Genomic DNA, 11,776 nt, shown 5'->3' with positions numbered 1-11,776 from the left:
TCAAAATAAGTTTTTTGATACAAAAAGACAACCTCCTCCCGCTTATGTAATTGGTGATCTTGTCTGGCTTTCCTCAAAAAACATCTCCACAACCCGTCCATCAAAGAAGTTAAGTTCCCTTTTTCTTGGTCCTTTTCCAATAATATCGATTATCAACCGTAATGTTGTTAAATTGAAGCTTCCACCTACTTTGAAACTCCATCCTGTTTTCCATGTGTCCTTGCTTAAACCTCATCATCCTGACCCTTTCCATAGAGATGTCACTTCTTCTCCTGATCCTGTATTAGTCCAGGGTGAAGAAGAATACGAAATTCAAAAAATTCTGGATTCAAGGATTCATCGTGGCTCTTTACAATACCTCATTAGATGGAAAGGATATGGAATTGATGAAGATACTTGGGAAAACTCCTGCTGACAAATTAATTTCCGCTTTCCACAAACGCTACCCTTCTAAACCATGTTAATAGCACCCAGAGGTTGCTCATTACGGAGAGGGTACTGTCATGCCTTAATTCTGGTATCCTCTTACTTCCGGGTTCCACGGAGCTTAGCCACACCCCCTTATGACACGGTCTCCTTACTTAATGCGACCGCACCAGCTGATAGACGCTGGATTATTGAACTACGTACCGCACTCACGAACCGGCTACAAACTTCTCTGTGAAAACCATCTGTTACCGGACCGGATTGGAAGACTACTCACGTCCCCTTCACCTCTCCTCATCCTCGACTAAAGCCTGAACTCTCTACACACATATCATTGGATATAACCGCCTCTGAGGAGAACTAGGGAACCTGTTTTCTCTTTACCGGAAGCTAAGTAACATTAAACCTCTGTGATAAGAGTTACATATCTAAAGCCTTTATTGCCTGTTACCAAAGTCTTATTATCAATCAACCCAGCTACAGCTATCTTCAACCTATCCACTATTCAAGTTAGCTGCACCTGTCTTGCTTCAGAACATACTATTGTAATTGCTTATCACCTAACTTGTTAACTCAACAAACAGACTCTAAATGATTCAGAACCTGCTAATTGCAACCATTTATTATTTAAAGCTACAGTGCCTGTAATTCTGGACTTAAGCAACCGTTTATTATTTAAAGCTACAGTGCCTGTAATTCTGGACTTAAGCAACCGTTTATTATTTAAAGCTACAGTGCCTGTAATTCTGGACTTAAGCAACCGTTTATTATTTAAAGCTACAGTGCCTGTAATTCTGGACTTAAGCAACCGTTTATTATTTAAAGCTACAGTGCCTGTAATTCTGGACTTAAAGTCACAATATCTTCTAATTGTTCTAATAAATATTCAAGCTCTAAGAAATCTGCAGTTGTGTTCCTTCATAACAAATGTTAAACGTGACACTGGCCCTCCACCCCCCCCCCTTAAGCTCCTGTCACTGCCCCTCTACCCCCTGTCACTGCTCCTCATCACCCATTCTCACAGCCCCTCCACCCCCGCAGCCCCAGTCACAGCCACTCTACCCCCCACCCTGTATCCCCCACCCACACCCTGTCACATCCCCCCACACACACACTGTCACAGCCCCCCTTCACACACCCCTTCACAGACCCTGTCACGCCCACACCCTATCATCCCCACGCACACACACAGTCACCACATACACAGCATCAGCATCGCCAAACACTTTCAGCCCCCACACGGCAACGCTCAATTCCACGTGGTGCCGGGACTCACAAGAAGAGTCTTCACCGGTGGAGCTGCAGAGGTGAAGGATGAGAGCCCCTACAGTGCCACCGGACCAACCGGGAATATGCTGACCACCCCTCCTCCATGGATGCAGGTAAGAAACAAGGAGGGAGGAGAGGGGGCTTAACACTAAAAAAAAATTAAAATAAGTATAATAAAATTAGAAAGCTGCTCCCCTCTCAGACCCCTATCCTAGCCTGCAAAGCTTCTCTCACACTACAACCCACCCCTCACAATCACACACAATGTACCACACACACTGCACCCTCCACAATCACACACACTGTACCCCTTACAAACTGCACCCCTTACACGCTGCACCCCTCACAATCACACACACTGCACCCCATTTATATTTGTATATATATGTGTGTATGTATTGTGATAAAGTGAAGGCAGAGAGGCCTTTTAACACCAGGGGAAGTACGTGTAGTTAGTGTTGTAGACAACACAAAGCTATGTTTAGTTATGGGCCCCTGGGGTGAAGCATTTGGAGAGAAGGGTGGGCCAATGCTCCACTCCTCAGTTTAGACACAACTGGGAGAAATAAGGTCCAGGTCAGAGTTTTTTGGAACTGTCTCCAACCCACTGCTCAGCTGCAGATAATCAGCTGTAGCAGTGGGAATAAACCACTCCTTGCTAGGCAGGTACAGGGGGATTGCTGGCTTCCTCCCAGGAAGCAGGTAGGAGAGAGGCTGTTCTCTCCAGTGAGAGAGTCAAGGAGACTAGGCACTGGGAGTGCAGAAAGGAAGCAGTCAAGGCTGGCTTGGAGCACTAGGAGTGCAGAAGGAAGCAGTCAAGGCAAGGCTGGCTTGGAGCACTGGGAGTGGAGAAAGGAAAGCAACAGGCTAGCTAGCAGAGTGTTGCTATCTAATAAGGTTGGTGCGATATGTTTTTGTTAGTTTAACCCTGATAGTGTGGTGGAATTTCAGTGAAATGTAAATTTAGTAGGCCGAGATTTCCACGTGGCATATGTGTATGTTGTGTCAGTTAGTTAGCTACACGTAGCTAGGATACTGTCATCAATGTACTGAGCATGTGCAGGAATGCAGGAACTGAAATTGCACTTATTTCTCCTTTGTCTTGGATGAGCCATGTGGTCTGACCAGATGAACAAGTCTATACTCTGCTCATTGATTTGTTAAGGGTATGTGTGGGTGTAGCTATTAATGGGAGGAGCTATATTGCTATATAAGGAATGTACTTCATGTGCTCTGGGCTCATACCTTTTGAACACAAGTTCAGTGTGAGACCCGATCGGTATGTTAATAAAGACTTCTTACTTCATGAAGACCTGCATCCATCTCTCTGTGTTTGGCTTCTGTTAGTTTACTCTGCAACATAATTGGTGCATTGAGCCAGGAACTTCTCATCTCACGGAAGCTGGCGCAGAGATTTGAGACGGTAAAGCTTTTTACCAGCGTTCTCCACGGCAGCACCCCTGGACCTCTGCGTGGACCTCCTTTCGTCTCGGCGCCACTGGCCTTTTGTCCAGGAGATCATCGGCTTCTGCGCAGTGAGTGCCGGGGTGCCCCGTCGATGATTGTGGAACCCAGGGCCAGGAACGAACAGGTAAGACTGATACCGTTAGAGCGGTAGACCCACAAGGGGTCGTTTGAAGGAATTTGGGGGCCCCAAGCAAAACGGACATGGAGGCCCCCCCAAACTCCAACCCCCCCCACCCCCCACATGCACGCAAGGCCTACAGGGCGCCTGCACCTGGGTCCTTCCCCCCCTCCCCCACCCCCCGAGTCCGCCCACAGGGATGCAGTGTCTGCAGGACCGGTGCAAGGATTTTTGCCGCCCTAGGCAAAAGTAAAGTTTGCCGCCCCCCATGTGACATCACAGTGCCCCACCCATATGATCTGCCATGTTAACTAACACAGTGCTGCAGTGCCGCCGTGTTTACAATAAAAGGCCTGCAGGGACAGGCTATAGACACCAGAACCACTACATTAAGCTGCAGTGGTTCTTGGGAATATAGTGTCCCTTTAATGTGAGGTAAATTAGAGATTAGTGCCACGAATAATATAGTAGATTGCCTACTTACAACCAGATGAGGATGATGATGGGCTTCAGCTGCCGTCTGGCTCCACTGGTCTGGTGTAGAACAGGCTCACTGGAGGCGGTTTGTAACTGTGGTCACAAAAAATCAATGTTCTGAGAGAACGGGAAGCAGCTCCATTTTTTGAGGGCCATTTACACAGCTCAAGGTCTGGGTCCCATTGTCCACCTTCATGTTCCACCAATGAGTTTGTTCACAGGGGTGTGTGTGTGTGGGGGGGATGTCCTGATGTGTGTAAGGAATGCATTGTGTGAATCTGTGTTTGTATGTGTAAGGGCTGCAAGGTGAGTTTGTGTATGTATGGGATGCGGTGTGTGTGTCTGTAAGGCAGTGTTTCCCAACCCAGTCCTCAAGGCACACCTACCAGTCCAGGATTTAAGGATTACCCAGTTTTGTCTGAGGTGTTTTTAGAAAAAAAAGAAAAAACACCTTAGACACAACTGGGTCACCCCTAAATCCTGGACTGGTAGGTGTGCCTTGAGGACACGGGTTGGGAAACACTACTGTAAGGGATGCACTGAGTGTGTGGAAGGGGTGCATTGTGTGTTGCTGTGTGTAAGGGATGCATTGATTGTGTATGTGTGTCTGTGTGTAATGCATTGTGTGTTTTTCTGTGTGCAAGGGGTGCATTGTGTGTGTGTGTGATGGATGTCAATCTCTCCCCCTACCCCCGTCAATTTCCTTCTTCTCCCCCTCTCCAATTTCCTTCTTCTCCCCCTCCCTCTCATTGCCTTCTCCCCCCTCCAATTTCCTTCTTCTCCTCCTCCCTCTCATTTCCTTCCTTCTCCCCCCTCCAATTTCCTTCCTCCCCCTCCAATTTCCTTCCTCCCCCCTCCAATTTCCTTCCTCTCCCCCCTCCAATTTCCTTCCTCCCCCCTCAAATTTCCTTCCTCTCCCCCTCCCTCAAATTTCCTTCCTCTCCCCCTTCCTCAAATTTCCTTCCTCTCCCCCCTCAAATTTCCTCCCTTCCTCTCCCCCCTCCCTCAAATTTCCTCCCTTCCTCTCCCCCTCCCTCAAATTTCCTCCCTTCCTCTCCCCCCTCAAATTCCTACCTCTCCCTCCCCTCCCTCAAATTTCTTTCCTCTCCCCCCTTCAAATTTCCTCCCTTCCTCTCCCCCCAAATTTCCTTCTGCTCCCCCTTCAAATTCCCTCCCTTCCTCTCCCCCCCAAATTTCCTTCCTCTCCCCCCCAAATTTCCTCCCTCCCTCTCCCCCCACTCCCTCAAATTTCCTCCCTCCCTCTCCCCCCACCCACTCAAATTTCCTCCCTCTCCCCCCCACCCACCCACTCAAATTTCCTCCCTCTCCCCCCCACCCACTCAAATGTCCTCCCTCTCCCCCCCACCCACTCAAATTTCCTCCCTCCCTCTCCCCCCCACTCCCTCAAATTTCCTCCCTCCCTCTCCCCCCATCCACTCAAATTTCCTCCCTCCCTCTCCCCCCCACTCCCTCAAATTTCCTCCCTCCCTCTCCCCCCCACCCACTCAAATTTCCTCCCTCCCTCTCCCCCCCACTCCCTCAAATTTCCTCCCTCCCTCTCCCCCCCACCCACTCAAATTTCCTCCCTCTCCCCCTCCACCCACTCAAATTTCCTCCCTCTCCCCCTACCCACTCAAATTTCCTCCCTCGCCCCCCCGCCCACTCAAATTTCCTCCCTCGCCCCCCCACCCACTCAAATTTCCTCCTTCCCTCCCCCCCCCACTCCCTCAAATTTCCTCCCTCCCTCTCCCCCCACCCACTCAAATTTCCTCCCTCTCCCCCCCACCCACCCACTCAAATTTCCTCCCTCTCCCCCCCACCCACTCAAATGTCCTCCCTCTCCCCCCCACCCACTCAAATTTCCTCCCTCCCTCTCCCCCCCACTCCCTCAAATTTCCTCCCTCCCTCTCCCCCCATCCACTCAAATTTCCTCCCTCCCTCTCCCCCCCACTCCCTCAAATTTCCTCCCTCCCTCTCCCCCCCACCCACTCAAATTTCCTCCCTCCCTCTCCCCCCCACTCCCTCAAATTTCCTCCCTCCCTCTCCCCCCCACCCACTCAAATTTCCTCCCTCTCCCCCTCCACCCACTCAAATTTCCTCCCTCTCCCCCTACCCACTCAAATTTCCTCCCTCGCCCCCCCGCCCACTCAAATTTCCTCCCTCGCCCCCCCACCCACTCAAATTTCCTCCCTCGCCCCCCCCACACACTAACCCACTAACAACTGTTGTCTTATGTTATATGTATAATACCATAACTGTTACTAACTGATCTGTGACTTTAAAACTGTATTATAACCACTTACTAACTGTACCATAACCACTGACTGTAAAGATGAGATTACTAGAATGTGATATAGTTGGTTAGTTAAAAGTTGATTTATAGTACGGATAATTGTAGAGACGATTTATAGTTACAGAGATAAGTATCTGGTGTTTGGTAAATCTTTGTGAGTGAGACGTCGTGATATCACCGTCTGTATGAGAATTCTCTGCGTGTTATCGTGTGTATGTTTGGCTTAGCAACTGTGCCACATGGTGCTGTTGCCAGGGAAACGAGTGTGACTGTTGGAAGTGTGTTTGGGGTATTGTGTTTCTTTGTATTAGACGCTCCGTTGCCAGTATGGGTGCGTCTGACTCAAAGATTGTTGATCCCTTGTCGTGTATGATGAAAAACTTTATAAAGGAATATGCTGTTTGTGATTATGGTGTAACACTGTCCCCCAAAAGATTAAAATACTCTGTGTAGCAGAGGAAGGCCTGTTCTGGTAACCAGTTTTCCTGTGGATCCTTGATCCAGATTTAATACAGCGGGTTTACATTGTTATAAATAATATGCTGGGGCTACACAGTAGTTTCTGTATACAGATTGTTGAAACACTGCTAAATGGATCAAGCTGTGCTAAGAGGAACAATGGAGTCCATGGTAACCAGAACCTGTTTGTCCACTAAGGCCTTAATTTCACCTAGTTTGGACACCTCCCCCCTTGCATCTGATTACCAACCCCCTATTCATCCTCCAGAGCCAGAGTAGCCATTCCCCCACTCGTCCTCCCAAGCTAAAACTGGTATAGCTAGTATTTGCATTCCCCCTGCTCTATTGTCCACGCCTACCCACATACCTATCTGTTCTTTTGTTTCAAACAACCCCCACTGATTCTTTGTAAATTTAAACTGACTTCCTTTTTGGTAGGAGTTTATTTTAGTATTGAATTTTATTAACGTTAAATTGTGAGGAGAATTCTTAATAACAGTAACTGAGTCTATTGGAGTAGATAATTCTCAGCAATGACATTGTACCATAATCATTGAAATAGCACTAAAACTATTGAACACAGTGTAAAATACAACTGGAAGAAATGATCAATGGTATAAGATGCTAGAGTACACTTTTATCCTTTTTTAGTTACTGGATGGGCCCCTCCCAGCTTTGTTCAAAATATCCCCTTTACTAAAATACAAACTGAGATGTTTAATTTACCATAGAACTAAAGCTTTACTCAAGCCTAGATATTAGGGTGAACAGTGATTAAAATAAGCAATAATAAAATAAGCACATAATTGAAGTTTATCTGCTTCATTAGACTTTAGGGAGGCACTCTAGGACCACCTACTGGCTATCTTCGGGAGGTACATTGATTTACATTGTTAAAAATATTAATGACGTATAATCATCTTTAACTCTATACTGACATACAATAGACAGAAGTAGGATTGATTACCCTATTTTAATATATTTATTGCTATAAGGTTTTATTTTATGTATAAATATATTAAAAGTTATGTTTTATTATTAGACCCATAAAGATTATTTTGATACAATTATTTACCCTTTGGTGACACCTACTGGTAGGTTTTTGTTTAACATTTTTTTTTTTTCATCCGCCAAATGCTGACTAGTAGAATTAGCTCACCCCCTTCCACCTACCTTACTACCCCTAGACCGGAACTTATTATAAAACAGTCTCGCTGAAGTCCCATATTAACCCGACAGATGACTGGTGCCCTTCAACCCTGACATTTTCAAATGCCCCTCCGACTTACACCGGGCCCAACACATGTGGATGAAAATGGCCAAATACAACGGGCAGATCCAGTGTTTGTATATGTCCCCTTCACTACAATTGATTTATTTAACTGGAAGACTCATAACTCTTCATATACTGACAAACCTCAAGTTATGACAGATTTGGTTATTTCTATTATCCAAACACATAATCCCACCTGGGCCGATTGCCAGCAATTATTATTAACTTTATTTAATTGTGAGGAAAGGACCCGGATTAATCAAGTGGCTATTAAAGTGCTTGAGGAAATGGCCCGTACTCAAAATCAGGCCAATCCAGTTGCATGAGCTTCAGCCCATTATCCAAATGTTGATCCAAATTGGAATGTGAATGGTGCTGATATGCCCCAATTAAGGGCTTATCGGGAAGCCATAATTGCTGGCATGAAGGCAGGAGGAAAGAAGGCAATCAATATGTCAAAGACGGCTGAGGTGCTGCAAAAGGTTGATGAGTCACCTAATACCTTTTATGAGAGATTATTGGAGTCATATAGATTGTATACTCCTCTTAATCCGGAGGCCCCTGAGAATTCTAGGATGATTAACTCAGCATTTGTCAGCCATGCCCAAGGTGACATTAAAAGAAAATTGCAAAAGTTAGAGGGATTTGTAGGGATGTCCATATTACAGCTAATGGAGATTGCAAATAAAGTATATATGAATAGGGAGATGGAGGTAAAGCGGGAGGAAGAACGTAAAATGAGGAAAAAGGCAGATATGCTAGCAGTAGCTATCACAAGTGTAGAAAGACAGTTAAGGGAAATGAATAGAGGAGACGAGAATAGGCTGAGCAAGGGACCTTTAAGTAGGAATCAATGTGCGTATTGTAGAAAGGAGGGACATTGGAAGAGGGAGTGTCCACAGAGAGAGCAGTATGAAGGTGATAGACAAGGAGAGAGAAGGGTACGAGGAGGTTATAGTGGTAGTTATAGAGGAAGAAGAAGTTTTAGAGGGAATGGTGGGAATAGTAGAGGAAGTGTTCAAGGAGACAGATACTATCCACCCACACAGAGACTTAGAGAAAGAGAGGATAGAGATTTTGTGGGTCTGGCTGACACTATCATGGAAGACTATTGAAACCGACCGGGCTCCATCCCCCTTGGCCGAGCGGAGCCTATGGTCGATGTAGCAATAGGGGGAAAGAGAAGTTCTTTCATGATCGACACAGGTGCTGAACATTCCGTGGTGACTAAGATGGTGGCTCCGCCTTCGAGGAAGACTATAACTGTGATAGGAGCTACTGGGAGAAGCGCAGCTAGACTGGTTCTTAAGAGTCGCACTTGTATTCTGGGAGGCCATTTGGTGAAGCACCAGTTCCTATATATGCCGGAGTGTCCAGTTTAAATTCTAGGACGAGATCTATTGGCAAAGCTTCAAGTTCAGATGACATTCTGCCCAATGTATCAACGTCTCTGAAATTTAATGGATTACCAGGCATAATGGCGGTATCGGTGCCAAGAGAAGAAGAATGGCGCTTCTACTCCATAGTGACAAGTGTTATCCCTAAGAGTAATGAATCTTTATTTGACATTCCAGGAGTATGGGCAGAGAATAATCCACCTGGACTTGCCCGTAATATCCCACTGATATATGTTGAGTTAAAGCTTGGGGTATATCCTGTTAGCCTCCCTATGTTGTTCTTTTATCTACCCCAACAGCTGTAAAGGTGGCAGAGGATTCATCATTCTAGTGTTAAACCAGCATCAGACTCTTGGCAAGCTATCCCAGATCCTGAGAATCCTTGCAAGATCCGGTTAAAGCGGGCAACTCAGTCGGAGTGAGAAATAATACGAGGAGATATTGGGACATCTTAGTTGAAAGTAACAACAGATATCAGCAAGTAGGTGTTTTGACGGCCATAATAAAGCCTGACCACCTACCTACGTGTCATAGCCAGAGTGTCTCAAAGGGATCTCTGTGAAGAAAAGTGAGGATCAGAAGAACGACAATCCATGCAGCCCTCACAAACGGGAAGCTGAGGTGCCATCGCACGGTCGAAGAAAAATGAGGATTTCAGGAATAATGTGTTTTATTATGTGTCTTAGTATTTTTATGATTTTTCAGGAAGGTAAGAGTACAGACATACCGAATTGCGATAGTTGCATTAAGACTACGAAAACAGGTAATCAAATATCCCAAACTCTCATCTGGCACTCACAGTATGAATGTAAGGGATCTGTATCTAAATGTAGATATTTGGATATTGATTACAGTGTGTGCAAGCCAGTATCAGGAGAGTCTAAATGTTTCGATCCCCAATTCCAACCCCGTACAATTTGGTTGGTAATTCGGAACAGTAATTCCCAGGGAACTTTGATAAATAGGACTGTGATAAATACCATACATTCTACGGGCATTCTGCTATTTGATGCATGTAAGGCGATTTCTGGTAGTAGAAAGCCTTGGAATGTATGTGGTAATCTTAAATGGGAACGAACTTATGGGTTTAATGATAAATACTTATGTCCCAGTAAAAGATCTACTGATCCTGATGGCCCGAATAGAGATTTTAATTTTTGTCCCTATTTGTCTTGTGTAGGGTGGGCAACCTGGGGAAAAACAGTGGATCAAGATATGATTATCGAAAGGTTGCCTACCACACCATATTGTAAAACTATGGAGTGTAACCCTGTGCATATTACCATTTCTAATCCCCAGCACTTCATTGATAAGTTTGGGAATCTCTTTGGGTTTCAAAATATATGGTACAGGAGTAGATCCAGGAACGATAATATATGTAGGACTTGAAACTGAGACAGTAGTAACTCAAACTCATCAGGTTTTTCATTCCTTCTATGAGGAGATGAGTGTTGAGGATAAAATTCCCCATAATGTTAAGAACCTATTTATTGATTTGGCTGAGAGTATTGCAGGTAGTCTTAATGTAACTAGTTGCTATGTGTGTGGAGGTACTTATATGGGAGACCAATGGCCATGGGAGGTAAAGGAAATATGGTACCTTGGCTCTGAGACATATGAACAACAGATACCTTTTCAGTCTGATCATCAAGTAAGTACTATAAGTAAATCGGAATGGCGGTTAAAAACCTCCATTATAGGTCATGTATGTTTAGCCAGGAAAGGGACAATGTATAACACGTCTGTAGGTGAGTTAATTTGTTTGGGACAAAAAGCCTATAATGATAATACTAAAGATACTACTTGGTGGTCAGCTTCAAATGTCTCAGAGCCTACTAATCCGTTTGCCAATTACACTCATTTAAAGGAGGTATGGTTTGACTTACCTGCTACATCCAATTGGAAAGCCCCAGCAAATCTATACTGGATCTGTGGTAAGAAAGCATATTCAGAGTTACCACAAGATTGGGAAGGGGCATGTGTATTAGGTATGCTCAAACCATTCTTCTTATTGTTGCCAATTGAGACAGGAGAGACCTTGGGAGTTAAGGTTTATGATGAAAATCATAAAAAGAAGCGAGCATCCTTGAATATAGGTAGTTGGGAATATGATGAGTGGCCTCCCCAACGTATCATAAATTACTATGGACCTGCTACTTGGGCAGAAGATGGCACCTATGGATATAGAACCCCAATATATATGCTCAACCGTATTATAAGATTACAGACAGTGGCTGAACTTACCAGTCACATGGTTAAACTGACGCATGTACCGACTCAGGTCTGGAATGGGTATAATCCTAGTAGTTGGTTTGTAAGTTGGTATGAGCAGCTTGGAGGGATTAAGGCGTTAGTAGGAGGAGTAGTGTTTATCATATTCTTATGTCTCTTTCTGCCCTGCCTAATTCCATTAGTGGTCAGATCTTTACGTAGTATCATAGAGAGTACTATAGAAAGAAAGACAGCTTCTCATGTAATGGCTGTCTATAGATATGAATCCCTAGCCCAAAGAGAATATATTCAGAATGAGGAATGTTGAAGGAGTCTTTGCTAAGATGCTTACAAGGTCTGCTCTGGTTCAATGGCTACTTGAGAGG

The sequence above is a fragment of the Pelobates fuscus genome, chromosome 1 (genome assembly GCF_036172605.1).
Source record: "Pelobates fuscus isolate aPelFus1 chromosome 1, aPelFus1.pri, whole genome shotgun sequence".
In the NCBI taxonomy this organism is placed as follows: domain Eukaryota; kingdom Metazoa; phylum Chordata; class Amphibia; order Anura; family Pelobatidae; genus Pelobates; species Pelobates fuscus.
This window is presented reverse-complemented; position numbering follows the sequence as displayed.